At 37.0% G+C, this 12,512-nt stretch overlaps 1 protein-coding gene across 4 annotated transcripts in view; it reads left to right on the top strand.

Annotated features, from left to right (window-relative positions):
* Positions 1-12,512, top strand: part of LOC106663505 (protein apterous-like) — a 146,850-nt gene that overhangs the window by 54,539 nt on the left and 79,799 nt on the right. Inside the window, exon 1 of one of the 4 annotated variants that reach the window (XM_024230231.1) lies at positions 4,472-4,557. The exons of 2 other annotated variants lie outside the window; for them this stretch is intronic. The gene's annotated coding sequence lies outside the window, so the exon portion shown is untranslated. Of the gene's footprint in view, positions 1-4,471; positions 4,558-12,512 lie in introns of those variants that run through there. One more of the 4 variants, XM_024230230.1, reaches the window with a different exon arrangement.

Here is a 12,512-nt window from a genome sequence, read left to right as displayed (position 1 = left end):
AAGTAGAGGGAAAAATCTGAAAGCTACTAAATTTCCTGCCAAATGCCATAAATTTCGTATTTTGTATAGATTTTTTCTCCTCGACCTGATTTTACCCAACACTCATTTATTAAAGGACCTCGGCCCATGTTCGAAAATTCCACCCGTTGAGTAAGCCGTTATTAGTGAACTTTGCCTCATCAGTCCACAAAATCGTGGTTAACAAATCTGGCGTCTCAGAAACACATTACCTATAGTACTTTTAGAGATCCCCAGATTTCTACTTGCTCTGATGGGTTCTCATTTAAAATTAAAAATTGGAATTCGACTTATGTCTGGAATGGAAAAAAATAAATCGACCTTACATGACCAAACTACACGAAAAATGAAGGGGAATCTCAGTTCATACTTTTTTCCTATCGAGAACCACGAAAAAAATTGGGTGGGCGCATTAGCTTGGACTCCCTGTATAAACAAATGAGTTTCGTTTTTTTAGTGATCCCGGGGTCAAGCCATCATATTTCACTTCCTAATCACTCTAATAAATACATTCAATTACATGCGCAGAATTGAGCTTATGACGTCTGAATAACTCACTTCGAGTTTGGCAGTCTGGGCATCTTTCTTGCTGCCGAAGTTAGGCTTCAGAGTTGTCAACGGCTACTTCATTTCAGCCACCAACATACACTTTGTAAATTTACATACTCTCACTCTCTCCTAAATACATCATTTCCATTTACATACCATTTACTCAAGTAGGGTGATAGAGTTCTCGATATCCCATGGCTTTCTTTCATTACACATTCACTCTAATAAATACATTCAATTACATGCGCAGAATTGAGCTTATGACGTCTGAATCACTCACTTCGAGTTTTGGCAGTCTGGGCATCCTTCTTGCTGCCGAAGTTAGGCTTCAGAGTTGTCAACGGCTACTTCATTTCAGCCACCAACGTATACTTTGTAAATTTACATACTCTCACTCTCTCCTAAATACATTTTTCCATTTAGATACCATTTACTCAAGTAGGGTGGAAGAGTTCTCGATATCCCATCGGCTTTCTTTCATTACACATTCATTCTAATAAATACATTCACTTACATATACTTAATTGAACTTAGGAGCTCTGCATCACCCACCTCGGGTTTTGGCATTCTGACAAGTCTTATCCGTCTCGTAGCTGTCCACAGCTATTTCAGCCATCAACGCTTGCAGCTTTTTAAACCTAAGTGCATTCATACGAAAATACGTTCTTTACTATTTACATGGCATTAACTACTCGATATTTTATTCTTGATACTTTTCCACTATACGTTCACTGTAATATAAACATTTACCCGCATATAATAACGCAAAAATAAACCACAAACAAGTTTCTTACAAAAATTAGAACAGGGTGGCCCAAAGGCTCATATCCGGGCTCAAGCACAATTTTTGGATCACATTCCTATTCGCTCTCTATATGGAGCCAAAGAAAAACAACCTTACATAATAATCCTTGAAAATATAAAAGCTTTCCGAAAGTTTTTCGCTTTTGTGTCGTGTTTGAGGTAAATATTTTTGTCAAATAAAGGTAGAGTTGTGACAATTTACATTTCAAGTTTTATCCTTGTTGACAGGTGGTGATTTCTGAGTATGACGAGTGTTTTACGATCTTTAGAATTTTATATCCTGTAAACAGCCATATTTAAAAAAAAAGAACCTATTTAAGTAAAGTCTTGATATGTTCTTTATATAGGTGGGTGTATAATTGAAATTTTAAGGGATTTTGGATCGCCATTGACACAAACAGTTGAAAATCGTATCAACGACTTCATGAGATGTTGAACTTTTATAGATCAAGTTCTTGGAAATCTTCGATTGTGAAGGATCTGGGCTTCTCTGTGAGGAATGGAACAGAGCTCAGATTAATGTCCCACGTCAATCCTAAGCTTCTCTGTATTTACATCAGATCATAAACACTTTTGAAAAAGTTGATTTACAAGTTTGCCGTCCGGGAAGCGTGGGCGGCACCGGATAATCTCCCTATATCGCCGGCATTAAGGATACGAGGGTGGACTCGGCCCGAGGACGGTTCTCCAGCTGTTCGGACTCGATTTCCGAAAGAATTTTATCCGGCGAGTTTGCCTTTTTGGCGATTCTGCAATAACATAAATCGGCGAGATAAACGACAACTAGAAATCCAATCCGTGGGAGAAGAGTCGAGAAACACACACGGGTCCCAACACTGATTTAAGCCTTTTTTTGGATTTGCATCCGAACGTTCTCTACGTATCCGCCCCCGTGTCGGATGTGGGAACTTTCTCCCGAAAAGGCTTCCGCGGACTCCGTTAATTGCCCCAATTTGCATGCCCGGTTTTCGACTTTGCATATTTTGAAAGCCGGTAGAAACCGAAAATCTAGATCAAAAAGGTTCGTGTCCGATATACCGATTGTTCGCCGAGGGATTCCTCAGACGTACTGGTTTTAGCATTTTTATTACGATCCTCGATCAATTAGTACAACCTTAACAACTTCCGCCGACTTTATCCTGGTTTCCTCGACGACTAAACGACAATTCCCATTCTTGCATTCAAGTTGTTACTCGACGAAGAATGCGACTGGAATTTTATCGACGGTTCTTGGACGGTTTAAAAAAAATCCTTTGATCTTGTGTGATAAAGAAACTTGATATGTTCTTAAACAAGGTTGAAAATTTTAATAAAATAATTGTTTTTTTTTAACATTTCAAAACTTGAACTTAAAATTCCACTTTGATAACCGTAATCTAACACAAACAATGGATGGGGTATTCTTGATTATGTGGATTTTGATAGTTCGTAGATTCTTATCGGGCCGTCGAGAGCAATGTTCTTTACATAAATTACATAAAAGCTTTGTACTGAGATTTTTATAGTATCAAGATGCCCCATTACCGGTGACAGGATATGGAGATTATCGAAGGGTGAAGTAAGCAGTAGCGATGTTGTATCCTCCAAGCCCATTTGTTGTGATTGGAACATGATCTGTGCAAGTCGTGTGAAGTACGGGATCAAATATGCTTCACCAAAGTTTAATAAACTAATTTTTTATTGCAGTAGAACATACCTAGTAAGGTTTTGGTTGAGATAAAAAAGTCAGTGTCACAAGTGGGATTCGAACCCACGACCTTCGGCTAAATTGGCCGCTGCTCTACCACTTGAGCTATCGTGACTTCGATCCATTCGGACACCAACTCCCCATCAAAACCCCATCTTTTGAATTTTCCCTACTTTTGCCATTTTTCAATTTTTTTCTCTCAACCAAAACCTTAATTAAAGATTAACCAATCGAAAAGAATTTATTTGGTCAAACGGACTTCGAAACCTAATAAAAATAAATACCTAGTAAACTTTATAATTTTGGGCTACGGACGTGAATTATATTATAATGCACATGAAATTCTAAGCAGGATGATGATGATGATGAAAAATCGTGGACCATTTTACTTGCATTATTTTAAATTTATTTAATGTAATTTGGTATAAAATTATAATTTATTGGGTATGTGGTTAGGTGTTAGGTCGAAAATGTAGTCACATTGATGTACGTTAGGGCGTAGGAAACCAACATGGCAGCCATGAATTTAACTGCTGTTTTATGTTTTTATTCTAAAATACGCATTAATTAAATCATATCAATACATTTCTTTTGTTAATTTCCGACCTGATCTTATACTTTCATTCATAGTAGATAAATCCCATATCCTATAAAGTTGTAGTCTGTTTGACGTTAGGATACAAGTTAGGTATGTCTGCACGAATTGAAGCGTGTCATTTGTTAGTACTTTTCAAGTGCATAAATGGCATTTTGAATGAAAGAGTTGATTAATTTTCCTTTTTTATTAACTTCTGGAATCTTACAATTTAACTCAAAACAAAACCAAATAATAACAGCAAGTCTTTAAAGACCATTATAGTTTTTTTTAGTTCTACCAGTCGTCACGCGTAGTATTGCGGAAAAATTAACGTTTAACATGCTAAGAAAAGAAGGGGGCTTTCACAATCTTACTGAACATTTCTCTATTCGAGTTAACATGAATTAACATTTTATAAACAACGTGAATACCCCAAGTGTATTAATTCACGGACCACATACCGAATAAATTCTCAAATCCAAAGTTGGTATGTAACAAAATAATTTTTTTTTATAACTATAAGGAATACTTTTTCAAAATAAAAAATAACAAAATAATTTAACACTTTCACGCCTTAACCCGTTGTCCGTGCTTCTTAAGGATCAAAGACACAAAATTCATTAAAATTTTCAATCTGAACGTGATTTTTCATATAGAAAGGGATTCGTAAAGGTAGAAAAAGGTAAAAGAGGGACGGCACGGTTTAACATTAAGGATATAAACGGTTGTTTACGAGGGATCCTCAAGGGTCTGGTTAAAATAAGAGGCGTGTTTCGCCCCGGCTGACAAGTAGGCGAAAACGCGATAATTTTTGTCCTTGTCAGATATAAGTCCTGACGCCCCCACGCGCTATCAGACCTTATCGGGCCAGTGGTCGGACCGAAACGCACACTCTCGCCTCAGCCGGTCACAGACACACGAGGTAAGATCGAAACAAATCAATTTTACGCTATTTTTTTAAATGTGTTTTTCCTCTGGGGTAAAAATCAGCCGGCCTTCTGACGAAGGTGAGCAAGAATCTCCACGCAATTAACACGTAGTTCGTCCTTGGTCTGTAGGCGGTCGGGGCGGATTTTTCCTTTTCCCACGGGAAATGTAATTGGGGTGGATCGGGATGAAACGAAATCATCGATGAATTTGCATAATGCAACACCAGTTGCACTCGGCCGCCCTAGTTGGACGGACACGAAGTGTAATCAAGCGCCGGTAATCACGGCTAATTTCGAACTGCACTTTGAGCTGAGACTTACGCAGAAGAATAATTCAAATGCACTCCACCAATTTGGCCTGATCTCAAATTATCTCCCTTTCTAAATTTCCGTTGGCGTCTTTGAAAACTCTGCCATGCACCAATCAGTGAATCTGCTTGCAAATCCAGAAATTGATATTCCCAATAGAATAGCCTCAGGTACGGCGGGGTGGTGGAAAGGGTAAAAAAAATTCCCAATAGACTTCATAAGATCGAAAAATATTGCTAATTAATTAGAAAACTCAACTAAATTTGTATAATGTTTGTGAAGAAGAAATTCCGTTTTAATCATAACAGACTGCCTGCTCACCTGCGCAAAATAAACCTACTTGGCTCTGATAAATGGGAGTGTAATACTGAATTAACTTCTGATGTAGACCACACTATATTTGCTTGCCTTCGGACATTGACGGAGAGAATTTTTATCAATTCTTGATGGATAACACCAAAGTTGTGGGTTTGACCAACTATTTACAGTGTGGGGCCAACTAATGCCAGCGTGGTGCAATGCACTGGCCTGTGATGGCCTATAGTGAAGACGCGAAGGAATGATTCTTGAGCACAGTAGAACGTATCTGGGTCCCCTGTTCCGCTTTTTGGTGGATTATTTTATATTGTATATAGATCTATTTTACGTGTTTTGTTGGAGTACGTGTATTTATTAGTTGTGAGTTGCGATGGGTTTATGGTGACATAGAGTCGCTATTGCCCCTCCAGGAGTGTGTAGGTTTAGGTTCGATAGCGGAATTTTTATAAAAGTACACAACTGACCATAATTAGTTTATTAATACATATTGTGTGTAGGTCGATGATGAAATATCGAGTATTCTGCTGACTGATCTACTTTAATGAATTTATTAGCGCGACTGTTTTATTGGAGTTAGTTTACGCTAGATATTTTGGTTGCTGAAATGACCAAGCTTATGAAAGCCCCCGTTAGCCCGAGCCAAATAGGAAACGACTATCTCTTGGACATCTGGCTTAAAGAGGATATGGCGACCAGCCGCATGGTAGGTGTGCTCTCCGAGGTAACGACCCTAGGATCAGCATAACGGGAAGTGGCAACTCTTCATATGTAAAAGTCCAACTCCTCCAGTTTAAACTTGTCTTTGAAGGAAATTAGGGGCATTCACGATGTTGGCTAACTTGGCTAACTCATGTTAACTCGAAAAGAGAAATGTCCAGTAAGATCATGAACGCCCCCTTCTTTTCTTAGCATGTTAAACGTTAATTTTTCCGCAATGCTGCGCGGGGCGATTGGTAGAACCAAAAATAACGCTAGAGCAGTCTCTGAAGGCTTGTTGTTGTTTGTTTTGGTTTTCTTCTGTGTTAAATTGTAAGATGCCAGAAGTTATACCAAACATACCTAACTTGTATCCTAACCTCTAACAGCCTACAACTTTATAGGATATGGGATGTATCTAATATGAATGAGAGAATAAGGACAGGTCAGAAATTAACAAGAGAATTGTATTGGCCTGATTTAATTACTGCATATTTAAGAATAAAAATATGTGTAAACAAAAAACAGCTGTTAAATGCATGGCTGCCATGTTGGTTACCTACGCCCTAACGGATAGCAATGTGACTACATTTTCGACCTATCATCTAACATTGGCCCTGTCTTGTTAGATCAAACAATGTTAACTAGCCGATTTTTACAAGTCTACGTCAGGATTTTTCTCGATCTAACAGTCCTAACAGAGTTAATGGGGTTAACCCAAAGATCGTGAATATCCCTATTATTTGTAAGAAATATTATTTTCCTAAAGATTTCTTTAGTATTGCTAAATCAAGAAGATTCTATTTATGAATTTTTAATTTCTTCGCAATATTATTTTGCAAAGAATTGCGTTACCAAATTATGAATCTTTAAAATAACTGTTGGCATCGGTTTGATGTCGATTTTTCATATCTGTTCCGCCTTTTGCCCAACCTAACACGAGTCGTTTCTATCTCTTTATGTTTATCAATGGGTCAGAAAAAAAATCCGAAGGGCATACTTATTTTTTTTTTTTTAAGTGTGATCGTTTTGGACAGATTTTGAATTTTCCCACCGGCTTTTGGCACAGGGTTAAATTTTAAACGGCGTAATACGTGCCTTTCCGAAACGTGAGAATAAATCGAAACTAAAAACTAAAATAACAAATGATCAAATTAAGCTGGAAGTCGACAAAATCTGCCTCCCCCATTGCAGACCCAAATAGAACGGAGTGTTTCTGAGGTAATGCAGCGTGAAGTACTGTTATCCTAGAAGTTTTCTGTCAGGCGCGTCTCCTTTTCTCCATCTTTTATTGATAAGTTTTTTTATTCCCGCAGATAGACAAAAACAGCGAAAACTACGAACCCACAGAACACACCGTGTCGGGGTGTCTAGAAAGATTTCAGTCGCGGGGGATTTACACGGCAATTAATCCACGTCGAAGGCGAATTAGATGAGATTGGGCCGGCTTCCCGTGAGACATGAACAGTGAATGTCTTCATTAGAACATCTTAGGACTACTTCATTCTAACCGAGCCGTCCTAATGGACAGGCACAATACCGCGGCTACCCTCCACAATACCAACGCCCCGCTTTAAATCTGGCCTAATCACCTTTGTCGTTAAGCCTTTTTTACACACTTGTCTGCGGATTAGAACGCCATTTGATTAGTCAACAAACCGGAATCCAAGTAGGGAATTTCACCGCCTATTGATAACTTTTCGATTAGTTATTAATAGATTCGACTATTTGAGAAACTCCCTTTTATTACCAGCCTTTAATTAAACCTGGCTAATGTTGATTTCTATTTAAGAAAAATCGTTTCGTACTGTTTCACTTTTCAACGGGGAAGTTTCTATCTTTGGTTAGTAACCACTATTCTTTCAGTCTCTGTAAGAGAAAGTCGCAAGTTAAAGAAATAATTATCTGAATGATTATAGATTATAAATACAACTGAAGATACAAAATATTTCTTACCCCTTATTTCTTTAAAAATATTGGTAAATATGAAAAGTAAAATCTAGCAATTTTTTTACCACTAGATTCTTAATTTTATAACTTTCTTAGCTGTTTTCTTCTTTTTGTAATTTTTGGTGTGTAAATGTTTAAACAAAGTGGAAAATCCTCAAAAATTATAACGATACATAAACGGGGCTGAAATCCCAAATTTTTGTTGTGTTCACTGAACAAGATTTTTGGGGAAACAATCGATTTCAGATCAGAGGTTTATGGATTCAAAAAGAATGCTTCCTCCTGAGGAGTTCGGATCCCGCCCATATCGCTGGACAAAAGCTCAACTTAGTAGGCTTATTGACAACTTTGACAAAAAAAAAAAAAAAAAAAAAAAAACCCATTCCGGAACAGTTTTACTTCACATCAATAAGGCCTTTTATTATGTTTGGCGATAGAAGCCACATATATATGTGTATATATAAACATAAATATTACAGTCATTGCTATTAATTACTATTGTTATTGTGTAATTAACTATAGTTTATTGCTACTTACAATGTTTACAACCCATTATATTTAGTAGTCCATTAACCAAATTACTTCTTTCAATTTATTATTCTTTGTATGTAAGGTCTTGGTTGAAATGAAAAAGCTAGCGTCACGAACGGGATTCGAACTCACGACCATCGGCTAAATACGCCGCTGCTCTACCACTTGAGCTATCGTGATTGGTTAGAGTCGTGCTGAGCCGAGCCAAGACCTTAGAATCCCTCTCGTGACACTAGCTTTTTCAAGCAACCAAAACCGTAGATAAAAAAGATTGTTTACAACGTCGTTTTACACGCTTTTGATGTATCTATAAATTCTTGTTTGTTATATATTGGATTTTACATCAGTATTTTCTTTACCTCAACAAACAATTTATTTTTCTCTAATTTGTTTAATTTTCCGGGTATCATGTTATAAAATTTGTATAATGAGACCTCAGAGCTATTATAATAATTACTTTTTTGTACCTTGGTATTACAATGACCTCTGATTTATCAATACATATATTAATTTAAAAAATAGTGGGAGACATTTCTGAATAAATTAAAGTAGTAGGTGTTCCTCAAGGTTCAATTCTGGGCCCAACATTATTTCTTCTTTACTTGTGTGATATGCCAAAGTACCGCATTGACCCTTTTTGCGGATGACCCTGCTCTCTTGTCGACCTCAATTATCACTCGAACGATCTTTACGTAATTTGGACTCCTAAGTTATTCTTAACTACTTTCAGAAATGGAAAATAAGATAATAAGTTGCTCATATTGAGAGGTATAATAACGTTGTTTTAAATGGCATTGTCCCACAAGTTAACTACTTAGGCCTAGGGCTTGACAACGAAGTAGTTATTACGACCAAAATCACGTTTCCATCACCGTGTGGGGAGTCGGGTATGAATAAGTTGCGTATATACAAAACGGCGGTAAGACCAGCTCTTTTTTTATTCCTGTGCTGACTGGCAAGTTGGATCCATTCAAAAGTTTTATTAAAAACTGTATCATAGACTTTAAGCTCGTGCAAATAGCCCTAGTAGTTTGACTGCTAGTATTGGAATCCTTGTTCCTAAAGTGAGAAGACATCCTTATGATGTAATGACACTCTTTCGTGTCAAGTTACGCTAGTACCAATCAATTGAGATGATTGATATTCCATTGTGGTGGTATTTCGTACTCAGGAAATAATCAAAAGTAAATGATGATGATGAAAAACCTATTGATGAGTAAGAATTAGTTGAAGCCTTCTTGAAAGTGATTAATTGAATATAACGAACACCTAAATTATTTATAAATGTTTAGCGGTCATAATTGACCATATTAATTTTTTTTAATCTAACGTCTTGGTTGAGATGAAAACTGTTGTCAATGGTTAAAGCAGCGGCGTCCTGAGCCAAAAGTCCGTGGGTTCGAATCCCGCTCGTGACACTAAAGTTTTCATCTCAGCCATAATTAATTGATCTAAAGTGTCAGCAGAATGTACTATAAAAATTCTGTATAGAGTTTAGTGGTTTTATTACTGGAAAGTACTCTTTGATAGATAATAGTGTCGGATAAAATGACTAAAACAATAATAAAACAACTAGAAATAACATCTTTCTAGTAGATTTCGCTTCTGTCCCATTTACCTTCTTTTACATTATTTAATCAGGGCGATTCGTTTCGTTGGATGTACTCACCGACCCAGTATCAGAGTAAATTCATTTTTCACAAAAATGGAATTTTTTTGCCGGTTGAGAGGCGATTCCTAGCGTATAACGTGAGTAAAACAGGATAAAATGAAGGGTCAAATAAATACATCTTTAGTGCTATACATTAAAAGCTTCAATTATTGAAATTTAGACAATTTAAGGTTTAAATGACAGGTTAATTTTTCCTCATGGAAGATATTTGCTAGGACGTTTTCCCCCGTCGACATATTGGGCAAATGATACCTCCTCGTGCGGTCTCGTTTTTGACTTTGTTTTGATTGATTACGTACGCCTGTCGTGACCTGTGGGACAAAAAGAGCTGTTCTCTTCCTCGTTCGTTACCCACTCATTGTCCGTCGGACCGATTCGCCCATCTGATTGGGCCCAACAATCGTAGGATAATTCGCTCGGGGGCCGAACAGGCGCCGACTTATTCGCCCCGTTCTCACGACTTCTTTTTATTCCTCTCCCGATTCCACTTTGCCTTCGGCAATCCTTTCTGGATTAGCCCCCCTTGCCGATCGAGACGTTTTCCGATTATGATGTCTGCTAGGGGAAAATATCCCTGCCTAATCATCACATGACTAGCAAAGCATTCCAAATAGAAATACAAAAAGGGTTACTTAAGATGTTTCAGTTTTAGCTTTTAACAAAACAATGATTACATATAGGGTAGATATAGACAAACCACACGCAGCTTAATCACAAATCTAAGGGAAAAGACTGTTGCGCAAAATTTACAAGGTCTTACAGTCACTTTACCCAACCCCTGTGATCAATCTGCATCTTTTTGGTTGCAGGTCTCTTTGGTAGGCCAATACGAATGTAATAAGTATTTTCCATTCTAACAATATTCATTTTATTTGAAATTGTCTACTGGAGTCGAACTGAAGAAACAAGCTCTATCAAAACTGTGTGAATAGGCCAGATTAATCGGAATCTATTAAAATATAGATTTTTCTCCTATAAATTTTCTAAAAAAACGCCCTAATGACCGACCTTTCATGAAATGTTGTATGTAATAACTTGGACGTTCGTAAAGTGTGGAAAACGGTCGTATTATTCATATTTTCAATATTAGAAATATCGAACATTTTTTAACTTTCGATCAAGGTATGTACTTGAAGAAGAAAGCAAATTCAGTTGCTATTACCTTTTTTTAGGTAATCATCAGGGCAAAACAACCTTACATATGGTATCACGTATCATACGATCATCCCTTCCCCACTGATAGACATTGTTCCTGATGTTCCTCAAGGCTCTATCCTTGGACACATCCTGTTTCTTAAAGATTTTAACGAAAACTCTGACATTATTGCTTTCCTCTTGGAGTATAGATAAAATATCTAACAGGTTAGAAAACAAAGATTGACATATTTACGTTTTCACAGGCGATCTCAAATTTGAAGACCGTCTTAGTCCCCACATTGTCCAGGATTGTGACATGGTAAAAAATTGTCCATATGAAGCCCTTAGGGATGAAATTTCAAAAAATCCTTTCTTACCGCCTACCCACCTCATTATAAGAATGCACTGTCGAAATTTCACCCCTTTAGATCCAGCAGTTTGGTCTGTGCGATGTCTGCCAGTAATTCATCATTCATGGAACTGTTTATGTAGATTTACCTTCCATCCCTACATAATCAAAATAGTCACTTCACTATTACGAGTTTCCTTTCGATCATCGCTTCCCTACTGAGAGACATTGTTTCTGAGGTTCCGCAAGGCTTTGTCATTGGACCCATCCAATTTCTTAAAGATTTTAACAAAAACGCTGACGATATCGCTTTCTTCTTGGAGTATAGATACAATATCGAACACGTTAGACAACGCTGCTTAGGAGGTTTCATAGTGGATTAAAATTAAACATAAAAAAACGGAGACAATAGTTTTCAGGAAGGTAGACTGTTTCTTTATAAAAAAATAAAGATGTAACTGTATGGTGGTCTGAGTCGGTCAATTATCTTGGTGTGATAAACCGTAAAGTCACTTTTTTTTGTATGATAAGTTGAACAAAGGTAAAACGGCTATCCACGTATTTTCTCACTCCCTGCTCAGTCACCTGCCAATAAAATTCTCCAGTACGGCGGTGATCAGGGGTACACACCCCTCCTGCAGGCTTATTTTCCATTAATCGATAAATAATGTAATAAAAAATTTTTAGTTATAACTTAACCAGCAGTAGGTANCAGATAAAATTAGTTAAACATTTTTTTATTGATTATAAAATACACAAGGGCCAACTAATAATGTCGTTAAATTCGTTACTTTCCAAGAAATTAATTAATATATAATTAAAAATTTCTGAAGACCACAACGAATCCCAATCAACATCGTATGAAAGCTGGTTGATCGCACAACAAACATAAACATTTCTGTTGATATGTTTTTTAACATATATCTTAGGTAATGCTTTAGTTGAGAGATTTGCGATTAAGCTGCTGGATAAAACAAAAAATAAAT

Source organism: Cimex lectularius, unplaced genomic scaffold, assembly GCF_000648675.2.
Source record: "Cimex lectularius strain Harlan isolate CLEC.00 unplaced genomic scaffold, Clec_2.1 scaffold2, whole genome shotgun sequence".
NCBI classification, from domain to species: domain Eukaryota; kingdom Metazoa; phylum Arthropoda; class Insecta; order Hemiptera; family Cimicidae; genus Cimex; species Cimex lectularius.
This window is presented reverse-complemented; position numbering and strand designations above follow the sequence as displayed.